This window comes from Glycine soja, chromosome 12, assembly GCF_004193775.1.
Source record: "Glycine soja cultivar W05 chromosome 12, ASM419377v2, whole genome shotgun sequence".
Taxonomy (NCBI): domain Eukaryota; kingdom Viridiplantae; phylum Streptophyta; class Magnoliopsida; order Fabales; family Fabaceae; genus Glycine; species Glycine soja.
In genome coordinates, this window is record NC_041013.1 from 8,540,772 (window position 1) to 8,553,703 (window position 12,932).

The 12,932-nt window shown below is 32.9% G+C and overlaps 1 pseudogene; it reads left to right on the forward strand.

Annotated features, from left to right (window-relative positions):
* Positions 1-4,848: 4,848 nt before the first annotated feature.
* Positions 4,849-12,729, forward strand: LOC114378465 (annotated as a pseudogene).
* Positions 12,730-12,932: the final 203 nt, after the last annotated feature.

Here is a 12,932-nt window from a genome sequence, read left to right on the forward strand (position 1 = left end):
ACGTCAGCATGCTAATGAAAAAAAAAACATCTAGCATGCTCCTGGAATTATGGCGTTCCCCCTTCGTGATGAATCTTTTTTTCTTCTTCTTTTCTTACAAGAAGAATGATAAATGTTTACACTTAAAAATCACCATCCAAAACATCAAATAGCATTCATTCATCCATACATGAGATATGTATATATATATATATATAACTTCTAATTATTTTTATCTTCAAATTTTAATTTTACATCGTACTAAACTCACTAAAATTTATTATTTTTTTTTTATAAAATTTAGTACTTTTAAAATTATTTTATATTTGAATTTATTATAAATTCCTACATATTTGCATACAAAATACTAATTGAAACGTTAAAATAAAAAATGAATAACGAGATTAAATTTTGTTTGATTTTAAAATAAAATAACATATTTGATTTTAAAAAATTAAAAAGAATTTTTACATAATGAAATTAAAGAAAATAAAAGTACAATTAATATCCTAATATATACATTAATTAACTGGTGATCAATTGCATGAAAAATATCTTGTTGCAGTCGACATGACATGTGAGTCCTCATGTTTGTTGTCACATACCACCTACTACTGCCTTAAATTTTCTTTATGACACATATTTGTTCAGATAAACCTATTTACTAGACAAATTTTGCAATTATATAACACGGTTAGCATGCACAAGATTTTCTGGGGGTTGGGGTTGAGCAAGAGAATTTTTTTCTCCTAAAAATCTACAATTTACAAAACATTGTATTGAATTTAAAATGTTCATACACTTTTTTTTGTTAGTTTAAGCCTGTCTTTCATTACTACATCAAGGCAATACAATATAAAATTAAAATAATCAAAAATATCCAACACACTTAATTAAAACTTTTTACTGTTAAATATTTTAAATTTTGTATGCAAGATAAATAAAATAATCATGCATAATTTAAGAAGGAGACTAATCAAAATTTTATATACTAATATTTGTGTATGAATTCATGTATGCTTACATGAACAAAAGCAATAAAAAAGTTGGGTCGGGTTTTAAAAAAGTTTTAATTTTTATGAAATGATCAATATCTTTAAACTATATTTTTGGACTTCTATTTAATTTGAGTTGAATTGAGTAATCTCATTTAAGGAGACATTAATTTTTCTGATAATAACTATTTTTCTATTAAAACCTAATTAATAACTTTACTTAAAGTAGCTTTACACTCACGTTATTATTTTGATCAGCACACTACAACGGATTTCAATTTGAATTAGATTGCATTTGTTTCTAAGCCAACCTAAATTTAAATAACTTGTTTTTTTCCTATACCCTATATTTGGAGGGTAAAATGGTTTCTTGAAATTCCATGATTGTGACAATTGTGTGAAAGGTAGAGGCTTCTCTAGCAGGTTAGTAAATGGATTTGTAAACTTGAAGATATAAAAAGAAGAAATAATGAAGAAATGCATTAGTTAATGGACTAGTAAACATGAAGATTAAAAAAGATGAAATCAAAGGCAGCCATGTGGTGTGGAAATGGTGACTGGTGAGGGAGAGAGATGCCTCATTTTGCTTGTAATAGGATTCTTGTGTCACTTTTAAAGCACTGCTGGTACTCTTCTTTCGTTCTTTCTTGAAGCAACACAAAGCTGCCATTTAGACCAACTGTAGTTTGGTGACTTGCTCTAGATGCTTTGTCATACTAGTTAAAATTTCCTTGGCTAACACTCACACTCTCAATAAGCCAAGCCAAGGATTATTTCTTCTTTATAAACAGGACTAAAGCTATGTGATTATGTACACACAATAAAGATGGGGAACAAATCGTTATCTCATTCTAAATTAAAGGTGCCGATAAGTGTAAGTGATCAACCAAAGGAATTTTAAAGAATTTTCCATTTTGAAACTTTGGGCTTGACCATTCCACTATAAAGTAATAATGACAATATTTTTGGCAAATAGGGCTTATGGTATATAATGATAAGACCATGATTGTCCCCCATTGCTCTAATCAAATTGTACTTTTTGGATTTTCATCTTGGTGCCGCGAGACTCACTGTGCCATGATTCAATTCTCATAAAGAAAACTACTATAAACAAATTTGAAATTTAAGTGTGCTGAACAGGCTCCCTAGGACCCACAAATATTACTTGCTACCCAACTCTTTTAAGATTTTGCTAATCATTCCAAAGACAAAGAAACCTGAATCGCACTGCTTTAACACGTTCAAATTTATGGACCAAGCACCAAAAAAAGGCTATACTCATCTAGATAGTTCTTTTACTTTTATGCATAGGCATAATAGGATCGATTAGTTCCAACTAAAGAAACCAACCCCAAAAATATCGAATCCTCACAGTACAATTATTTCTTACCCCCCCAAAATGATTGATCTCCCAAAACAGAATAATTGACTTAATAACAAGTTGAAAGAAAAAATAATAGAAATTAAGTACTTTTAACAATGCGATTTTCTTGATATATATTTCCACATAAACAAACAAGGGCAGACACCAATCTTTCGGTATTAAATGAGGCCATTTGGTATTAATTTATTATCAATTATGGACATGTGAAGTCAGTGTGACCCAGTCCTTACATTAGGGCCTTTTATAAAATGCCACCATAGAGTATTGACCACCCTTTTCATGTGGCCTACAATTTAATCCACTGCACTGTGTCTGTGTCTACAAACTAGTGCACCATGAAGCTCATTTGGGGGAGGGGGGGCATACACTTTCTGCATGTTGCTAAAGACTGGGGCAATAAGGGCATTTCATCTGTGCAGTTTAACTGAGTGAGAGTGAGAAAAATGAAGTAAAAAGCAATGTCATTATCAATCACTACCATGAAAGTACTAAGTAATTTTCAGTGAGGAACTGCACCTGTTGCAACATGCCATTTTTCTAAAGAAAATGGCTATACAAAAGAGAAGTATGATTTTCTAACTCACTCTTTTAATTGGTCCAGTAAATAAATGTTTGGCTGAAAAAAATATACCAAAGTGACAACGTAATGGGTACACAAATCTAGTACCTTGTGTTACTCTTACACGTTTCAAGCTTCAATTCAATTATTTAACTGTCCCTTCAATTTCGATTTTGGATTAATGATTTTAAAAAGTAATTGCATTTGTAAAAAGTGATCAGGGATTAATTTAGGATATATTACTAAGAACATATTTGTATTTTAACTGAAAGAGCTCAAAAACATTTTTACTCTTAAAAGCAACAATTTCTTTTATCATTTTATACATTAAAATTTGCAAAAGCACTTTTTAACTTTTATCTAAATATAAAGTAAAAACAATTGCACTAGCAAAAGAAAAAAAAAAGAAATTTAAAGGTAGATACAATCCTTCTAAAAGTTTTATATTCTTTCTTTGCATTAGTTTCTGAAGGGTGACTTCACCATAAGATGTGACGGGTTCTTAGTATTTTTCACAGCTCAATCAATGCTTTAACTTTCCTTTACGTCTCATTTTGTAGTGTAGACATGTGCCGACAAACTACAGCCACGGTAAAGGGCTCTCCTTCATTGGCCAATCTTGTAAAGTTTTTCAGCCCAAGAAGAGCCATTCGTCGATGCATAAATCACTATCTAACTTTTTTATTTTATTTTCAACCCAAAAAAACACTTTTTTTTTCATGGTGGGGGACAGACACATAACATAGACATAATCAAAATGACAATTTTTTATAATTGTCTCCAACAAATCCAAATTACCATCAATATCATTTTTATCACCATTCCCAGCTTAGAAGTCGCACTCAGACTTTACCAAGTGCCCAGTGGCTACCAGATATGGCCACGCTGTCACTGTTATTTCAGCTCCAACATTAACTCTAGGAGTAATTGCATGCCACAAATAGGGAATTAAGAGGGGGTGGATTGAGTAAAATTTTAATGGAATTTTAACGGGCGGGTCAAAAATAGATTATTAATTTATCTTGTAAGCTAGGGCAGCTAAGTAACCGAATTGTCCATTTTTTATATAACCAAAATTCATTTCACATACAGCATATATTTAAATATATACTTAAATACACTTTTGGTCTAACTATTATTTAAAATTTGTAAATTTGGTTCTTTATTTTAAAATAAAGACATTTAATCTTATATTTTATAAATTCATTATTTTAATTCTTTTATCAAATTTAAATGTTGGCCTATAAGAGATTAAGCTGATATGATCCAAATTGAGTGACATAACATGAGATTATTTTTGTTTAACTCACATAATAGTTTAATATTAATTTATTAACAAACAACACTTTGAGTTTGACCAAAGGACCAAAATCATAGATTTTACATAACCAAGGCACTATAGTTATGTTCAACAAAACTAGCTAGAAGTTAGAAAGCTATCTAAAAAGTTGGATGGTAGTTGAAACCTAATAGTTGAAAGCTAACTTATTAAGTTATAAGTATTCAGTAAAATTATATGAAATAATTGAATACTGTCAAATGAAAAAAATGGAATATTTATTTCATACATTTAAATAAATTTCAATTTTATTTTATGGATAAAAGTATATTTTGAGATGTTAAAATGGGGTGAAAAAAATACACAACAAAAATATGTTTTCGTTTCTATATTTTATAAACAGAAACATATTTCTGTTGTGTATTTTTTGGCATCCCCTTTTACACAATGAAAATATATTTTCATTTAAAGGGTATTTGTGAAATAAAAAAACATTTTGGAACACGTGGGGGTGATATTAGAAATTGAGGTGTGAGAATAACAATTCCCACCTAAGGAACGGGATTGCTTTCAGAACAAAGCTTAGCCCACTACTTAACATAGTCCAAATTGGGCCTTTACCCTTGAAGGCCCAATTCAATTAACAAGTGTTAGTGCTAACATCTGAATGTGCACGTAAGCTATGCGAAAAGCACTTGCTTAAATGAAACTCCGCCGCCGTGAGCATGAGCGGTCACCGCCTCCACCGTGCCCTCAGCAAACTGAAACTCATCGAAGAAGAAAATGACCAACGCTCACAAGATGCGCGTGGCATTCACCGTCGTCACATTCACCGCCGCAGCCGCCGTCATCTCCGTCTTCTTCGCCGCGCGAAGGCGCAAGCAGTAAAAGTCCTTGCCGTGCTATTTACACTCCGAACAGAAACCAAAGTGCGCGTTCAAGCGCGTCTTAGCGGACAACTCCTACTCTCCGTTCAATCATCTCAGCAACGACGGTACATTCCACACTCGTTTCTGGGTTTGGTTACTGAGAAACCGAAGGAAAATATGAAAGTTCACGTACTCGATCGTGATGCTTAATCGCAGTAACTATAAGAAAGACGCAATAGTTTTTTCTTTATCATTTTCGCATTTCTTCTATTCATCGAAGACTTTTTTGTTTTTATTGTTTTTTTTCGTGCGTGCGAATTTTTTGCCTCAGGTTAGGAAATCGAATTAGCTAATTTTGCTTAGTGGATTTTGAATATTTTTTTCGGAAATTTCGAGAGAGGGAAATGAATTGAGGTTAGAGGAAGGTTGAATTTGAGGTGATGAGTTTTCATAATTTCATCATCGAGATTTTCATTAGCAAAATTTGCACAGAGGACAGAATACAGAAAGCTATAAATTCATTGTTTTAAGTTCTAAGGTTATTTTTGAAGAAGAATAGGCTGAGTTTAGGGGTTTTCTTACAGAGAATGCTTTGAATTCGCATCCATATGAGGCAGAGATTACGGCATTGTTGAAAAATCCTCTGCCTAAAATTGAGCTTGGAACTGAGATCGCAGACTTGGAAATGAAGGATTCCTATGTTTGGGTTCATACCGAGTTAAATGAACTAATTGATGTTTTGAGCGAAGAGAGGTTCTTTGCTGTGGACACGGAACAACATAGCTTACGATCTTTTTTAGGCTTTACAACATTGGTTCAGGTAATGTTGTGCAGTTTTTGTTGATAAATATTTGTGTTTTAATTTAAAATTTATAAATATATATTAATTCTATTTTATAAAATAAAATATTTATTTTAGATTTTCTTAAAATTTTGTTTTAATGACTCAAATTAGTTTGTTAGATTTGTTTTGACAATTGTAGCTTAGTTTCCAACGGTCATATTTCCAACTGTCATATGTTGTTTGTTGCTTAAGGTGATCTGTGCCTATATATTATCTTTCCTCATTTCTAAAAAGATGACAGAACTACAGTCTCATATTTTTCTCCCAAAATTTTCTTTCTTCTCTTATAAAATAATTTATTTCTTGAGAGTAAGAGCATTGGTGTTCAAGGTTCGAGGATTCTTTCGCTGCACACGATCGGAACCAACGGGTTGTCGTATCTTGGGAGAGGAGCGCAATCAGAATTTCTTACCCATGCATGCAGTGTGGGCGTTTTCTCTCTAAGGATAGCGTTTACGCGCTTCAACTCAGGCTATTTAATTATTTCCCTTGATTTAATTTTTCATTGTGCTCATTGTATGATATAATGCATTATTTATGTGATGTCAATTAAATTTATTTTGCTATTCTTATTTTGTTATTTAATTTAAGACTGTGCATCTTCTTCGTATTTATTTTCCTTTATTTTTATTTTATTTTTCCAACAGTTTTTAACTCCTTGTCTGTGACTGAATTATGCCAGGAATTTGATGTTTGATAAATTTGTTAATACATTTGTCTTTGTATGATATCAAACAGATTTCTGCACGGGAGAAAGATTATTTGGTTGATACAATTGCCCTGCATGATTTTATGGGCATTCTTCGCCCAGTTTTTGCCAATTCTTCAATTTGTAAAGTATGTAAGTTATCAGTATCATATTTCTAAACTGTTTAAATAGGATTTAGAAATTTGGTGGGGGAGGGGGGTGCTTGCACTAACATTAACTACTTCAATTTCAATTTCAAACCTTTTTTTTTACTTTTAAAATTTTATAATATATTGTTGTTAGAATAATTCAGAGTTTTTAGGCTTAATTGTACTTTTGGCCTTCAGGTATCATAATTGTGCCATTTGGTCACTCGAGTTGCTGTGTCAGCAAAATCTGTTAAATATTGAATGGAATACCGGTTAAGCAATTGTGATACCTGGAGGAGCTAATTTGTGCAATTGAAACCCAAGGGACCAAAATTGCAAAATTGTGATACGTGGGGGAACAAAAAGTGCAATTAAGCCATTTTTTTAAATAGATAGGTAGATATTTGGGATGAAAGCATATTATCTATTGAAAAAATATTTGTTTATTATTGTCAGTGTTTTTGCATCCAAGTCTATTTATTACAGTTTTTTCCCACTCAATGGAAAATTTGTGGATAGGTGTTCCATGGGGCTGACAATGATATAGTCTGGCTACAGAGGGACTTCCATATATACGTTGTTAGTCTATTTGATATACTTCAAAGGTGAGCTGCCTATACATGTTGCCACTATCATGTCACCAGACCATGTACTGGATGCCATGTACCATACAGAATTTTCTCCTCCTGCATAACAGAACTGGAGAATTTTGCCTTTTGCAATTGATTGGCAATAACTTTATTTTTATTTTTATTTTTTTAATATCAGTGTGTTGTTCATGTACTGCAGGCATGTGAGGTGATGTCAAAACCACAGAAATCACTTGCTTATTTGCTTGAAACTTACTGTGGTGTGACAACAAATAAATTATTACAGGTTTGGCTTGATCATTTAGGGCACTATTTCTCTGTTATAAAGTTTTTGTAGCATTCTTTCTATTTACTCTTTCACTTGTTTTGTTGGGTAAACTTCAATCATAATCTTCTTCTGTATGTAGAATTACAATTTAAACTTGCAAAGGAGTTTGACCCTAGAAGTTTAGATTAAGACTTGAATTTACTGAAATGGCATGGAAAACTATTACGAATATGTTGGAAAAAGACAATAATTGAATGTTGCTTGAATGATGAATTTGTGCTAGACCTTATTATTGAATTAATACAGGGAAATTTTTAGAAGTATGTTAAAAAAGCCTATAGTTGAATGTAGCTTAAAAGTTGAATACTGAAATCATTTTCACAATCACAAGGGCAGATGTTTATATCAAAAACAAAAGTTACAAAGTGGTCAGTGTAGTTCAGATGATACATTTATTCTGACTTTTTAGTGGTCATCATTTAAATTGAAATTGAGGTTCTCCTGCAGGGTAGAAGAGATTTCATTTGAACTTTTCCACTGATTTGGAAGCAACCATCTGAACAATGAATCATATTGTGCCAAAAATTACATTGACAACGAATCATTTAAAATCTTGTTATATTGGCTATTAATGATGCAACTAGTCATTGAATGAGGTACATCAATGAATAGAACTTGTGCTCCTAAAAATAAAATTGAACTTGCAAACTGGTAGAAACCTGGTTTCGTATTAAGAAATGATAGGGACAAACCCCAATTACAAGATATAACACTGCAGAACTTCAAGTGTCTGTGCCTCTTGTTGAATTCACGTTGATTGGCTATCTTTGTTTGTCTTATAATATGCATAAAAGCTGTTTTCTTTCTTCTATTCTGACTGTAGCGTGCTGCCATAGGGACACAGTTTGTACTTTTCTCCTTTTTCTCTAAGTGTACTCAGTGTAACTTTTCTGATATATAAATATAAGAGTAGCTAAGTGTGAAAACAACACTTGAGTATTTTATTCAAACTTGCTTTACTCTGAACTCCTCTCATTGCCAAAAGACCCCAATTCTCTAAAAAATTACAAGATGATCTCTCTCTCCACTCTCTTATTTATAGGCAGCAATGCAGCATGCCTTATTCAGCCGTCTTGCCTAACTAACTAACTACCTAACCTATTGTAACTAACTACTGATGGGGGTTACCTAACACAATCATTTTCTCTTTCATGTAGTAAAATGTTACAAATAAGAGACAATGCTACTATGATGTGTTTGGGATTCTTTTAGTTAGTGACCGGAACTTATATTTCTTTTATATGCTTAATTGTAGCGTGAAGACTGGAGGCAGCGCCCTCTCTCAGCAGAAATGGTACATTATGCACAAACAGATGCACACTATCTATTGTATATTGCAAACTGTCTGATCAATGAACTCAAACAACTGGACAATGGTATTCACTCTTGTCTGATATTGCGAGGAAAGAAAGAAAAATATAAACAAAAAATATCTCTAATAAATTTTAAGCATTTATCAAGTAAACTGAAACTTTGAAAATCTACCTTGTCAACGTGTTTTTCTCCTCCTTTTATATTTGCCCCATGCTTCCCAAAAATGTGGCTGAGGAAATAAACAGATTATTTTATACCAGAGATGTGCAAGATCTGCGACCCATAAATATGGTATGGTCCTAAGGATTTGGTCATTTTAACCGGATAACTTTAATGACTTGAAGCAATAAGTTTATTTTCATTGTTACTCGTCAACTCAACAACTCTTTGGGACCTTTTTTGTTAATGTTATTGGGTCTACATTCTGAACTTATTATTGTGTCAGAAAACTCTTCTTCCGATGACAAATTCCATTTTGTTCTTGAGGCTAGTCGGCGTTCAAACGTGATTTGTTTACAACTTTTCAAGAAAGAGATTGAAGCTTCTCCTGGAGAATCTTCTGCATGATCATTATTTTCACGTCAAGTAAGCAGTCATGGCTTTCCATCAATTTCAAATGAATCCCAGGTTTGCTGCTTCTTGTACAGATTTGAAGTATTCTGTGTCTAATTGGATATATTGTTCTAATGTGATCTTCAGAATGCAGATTCAGAATATTTTGAGGCAACTGTGCTCGTGGAGAGATCTGATGGTCAGTTATAACATCTAAAGGCTCCTTAAATTTAGCTACCATTTAAGAATAATTTTATTACTGTAACTGTCTGTCTTTCTTCACTTCCTTGAGAGTTTAAGGACTGCTTTAGTTTGCAAATTATGAGATGGAACAGAAATTCGTTCCATGTTCATAGTCATTTGAGAGATCACTTCATGCTTCTTGAAATTCTGATAACATCTTATCATGCCATCTGACAAAATAAAACCTTAAGAGTAATAATGGACTAAGAAAAAGAAGAGGAATTTTATTAAGTACATTGAGGATTGCTTTTTTGATATATTCAAATTTATTATAGTTGAGGATACTTGACATTTTGAGTTATTAATTGGTGTGATAATTTTTTGAGTTTAATATTAATAGCATATTAGCAATAGAAATATTTAGGTTTCTATTCCTTTCTGCCATAATTTATCCCTGAAACAAATCTACAAAATCAAGTGTATTTGATTTAAATTATTTTAAAGAAATATTCAATTTTTTTGGCCAACGTTTTGAGAGAGCTTTTGAAAAAAAAAATATTATTTCCCCAGAAAAAAGTGTTTCCAGTGTCCAGACATGCGCTTAGCTATAGTCTTTATTATGATAATGAACTAAATGTATAAATCAAGTTTCTGTTGCTTGCTGTACAAACTTTGATGTAGTGCTAAACATATTCTATTTGACGTCAGAAAATATATGTTAGCAACACGATCTGATTATTTTGTTGTGAGTCCATACTTTCAGGCTCGTATTCATGATGAGAGCTTAAAATATGTACTGTCAGATCAGGCAATTGTTGCTTTGGCAAGTCAGCCTTCAGTGAGTCACTCTGAAATATACAGCACCATAGCTCAGGCTGATATCAATATGGAAATGGGTGTCAACTCTCTCATCCCTTCCCTGTCTCCTGTAATTTGCAGTCACCTTAGTGATATCTATCATCTGCTTGCAAACAAGTTGGATAACGATGATGATATTTATTCAGTGATTCTACAGAAGTGCCTAGGTCAAAATGGGAGCTGCCCACTTTCTATATTTAATTATGCTTTGTTGGTAAACAGTAACCTAAGACCTACTTTAGGCTATAAACAACCAGGCCCAAAAAATCCTAAACAATATTCTAGGAAGGCTTCTCGAGATTTGTTTGTTCAAAAATTCTCTTGTAAATCTGCTGTTTATCACAATTGCCGGATATATGCTAATGATGGGAGGCTGCTTTGTTATTGTGATCGGAGGAAGCTTGAATGGTTTGTGCACTTTCACTTAATTTTATTCCATTTGTAATAGACTAAAAAGTGATGTTGGTTTCTCCTTGATTAATGTTCAAATTTCCAGGTACCTTAATCGGGATCTTGCAAAGCTTATTGATGAGGAACCCCCAGCTATAATGCTTCTTTTTGAACCCAAAGGTCGCCCGGAGGATGAAGGCAATGATTTTTATATCCAGAGTAAGAAAAATATGTGTTGGGTGTGGTGAAGGAAACCACTACTTACGGTATCAATAATCCCATCGTGTTACAGAACACATTTCCCTGAGCATCTGAAAAGCCATCGTTCTCATGACATTGTCCTACTTTGTGTGGATTTCCATGAAGTTGCACATGCTGCTGCAGAAAAGTATAAGAGAAAAGTAGCTGTTGAATTTGGGATTCCTCTCTACCTTCAGAGGGTAGTTCATCCAGGTCAAAAGACTGAAAAACAAATTGAAGAGAGAGCTGTATATCCTTTACAATTACAAACAGCTGCTATGGCTCTTCTACGCCATGGGCCAAGAATGCCTCTCAATCGCCATGAAGAACTGACTGAGGTTTGATTGTATTTTTGTTATTAGTTGCTCTGACACATAGCTATTGTAGTGCCTCACCCACCTGATCATATTCAGTTAGTTTGAACTAAATGTAGTTAGATAGCCAAGTGAGAATTGATTTGTTTAAGGAATCCTTTGAAGATAGATTACATGTGTTTTAAATATAAATTATGGGTTCTGAATTGTACATCTGTAGTGATTATCATTGTTCATTATTGTTATTGAAGAGCTTCATCAACTACAGGTGTTTCTGTTTATCAAGTTGGTTTTTAATTTACTTGCAGATTATAAATAGACATTATGGAGGAAGGGAGATATCCGATGAAGATCTAGAAAGAGCTTTGCAAGTTGGCATGACTCCTCATGAGAGAAGACGATTCAAGAAGAAGAGAGGGTTTTCTTTTAAACATTCTATAGGGAGTACTGCTACAGTGCCAAAACAGGATAATCATGCTGGTTGCACAACCAGAATGAATGATTTGGACGTGGACACATTGAAAGTTGATGCTCATGATGGCTCATATGGAAATGAAAAAACAAGTGAAGTAGATAGAGAACTTTTGATGAGAAAAGACGATTTTGAAAACTCCACTTTAGCTTCTGATATTAAAGTTAATGGAGTTGTCTCTGCAACTCCGAACAGAAATATGATCACAGTTGAAACTACATACTACAATGGAAGCAGTGACTCTGCTGTGAATGTTGATGATAGCTGTCTAAACAGTAGGCAAGAAAATGGACTTGGTGAACATAATTCAAAACTATCACTCTTGGGACATGGACCACATGGGAAACAAGTTGTAGAAGATTTACTGAAGGAGTATGGTGAAGATGGCATCCAAGCGTTTTGTCAAAGATGGCATCCGAGCGTTTCATCAAAGAAAGAAGACACCAAGTCAACACACTCTTGAGATGATTTTTACCAGAACGAAAATGACTGTTTTGGTATTAATTTAGCTGAAGATTAAATTTTTATTGTAAACATGTACTGTAGAAATTGTTTCGGTTTAGATAACCTGAACTGTGGCTACAGTAGTTTTCAATTCTATAAAAGGGGTCCTCAAAGGCATTGTGAGGCACCCTTTTTACATAGACAGTTCAGAAAGAGGTTAGAGAGGGAAGCTCTAAGAAACAATCTTTGTAAGCTTTTCTTTCTTTTCAAATAAATTTGGTAGTTTTCTTTGTCTTTCTTTCCTTCTCTCTCCTTACTGATTCAGTGTGAACTATCGCCGTTTCAATTTTCTTTTATGATTTTGTTTCAGTTTTAAACTTTTAATTACTATTTTTTTTCTACAATTTCATAACTTGCATATATATTTCTTAGTTAATGTCCCAAAAGAAAATCTCTTAATGCTTGTTTTACTGTCATTAGATAGTTAATTGTAGTACACTT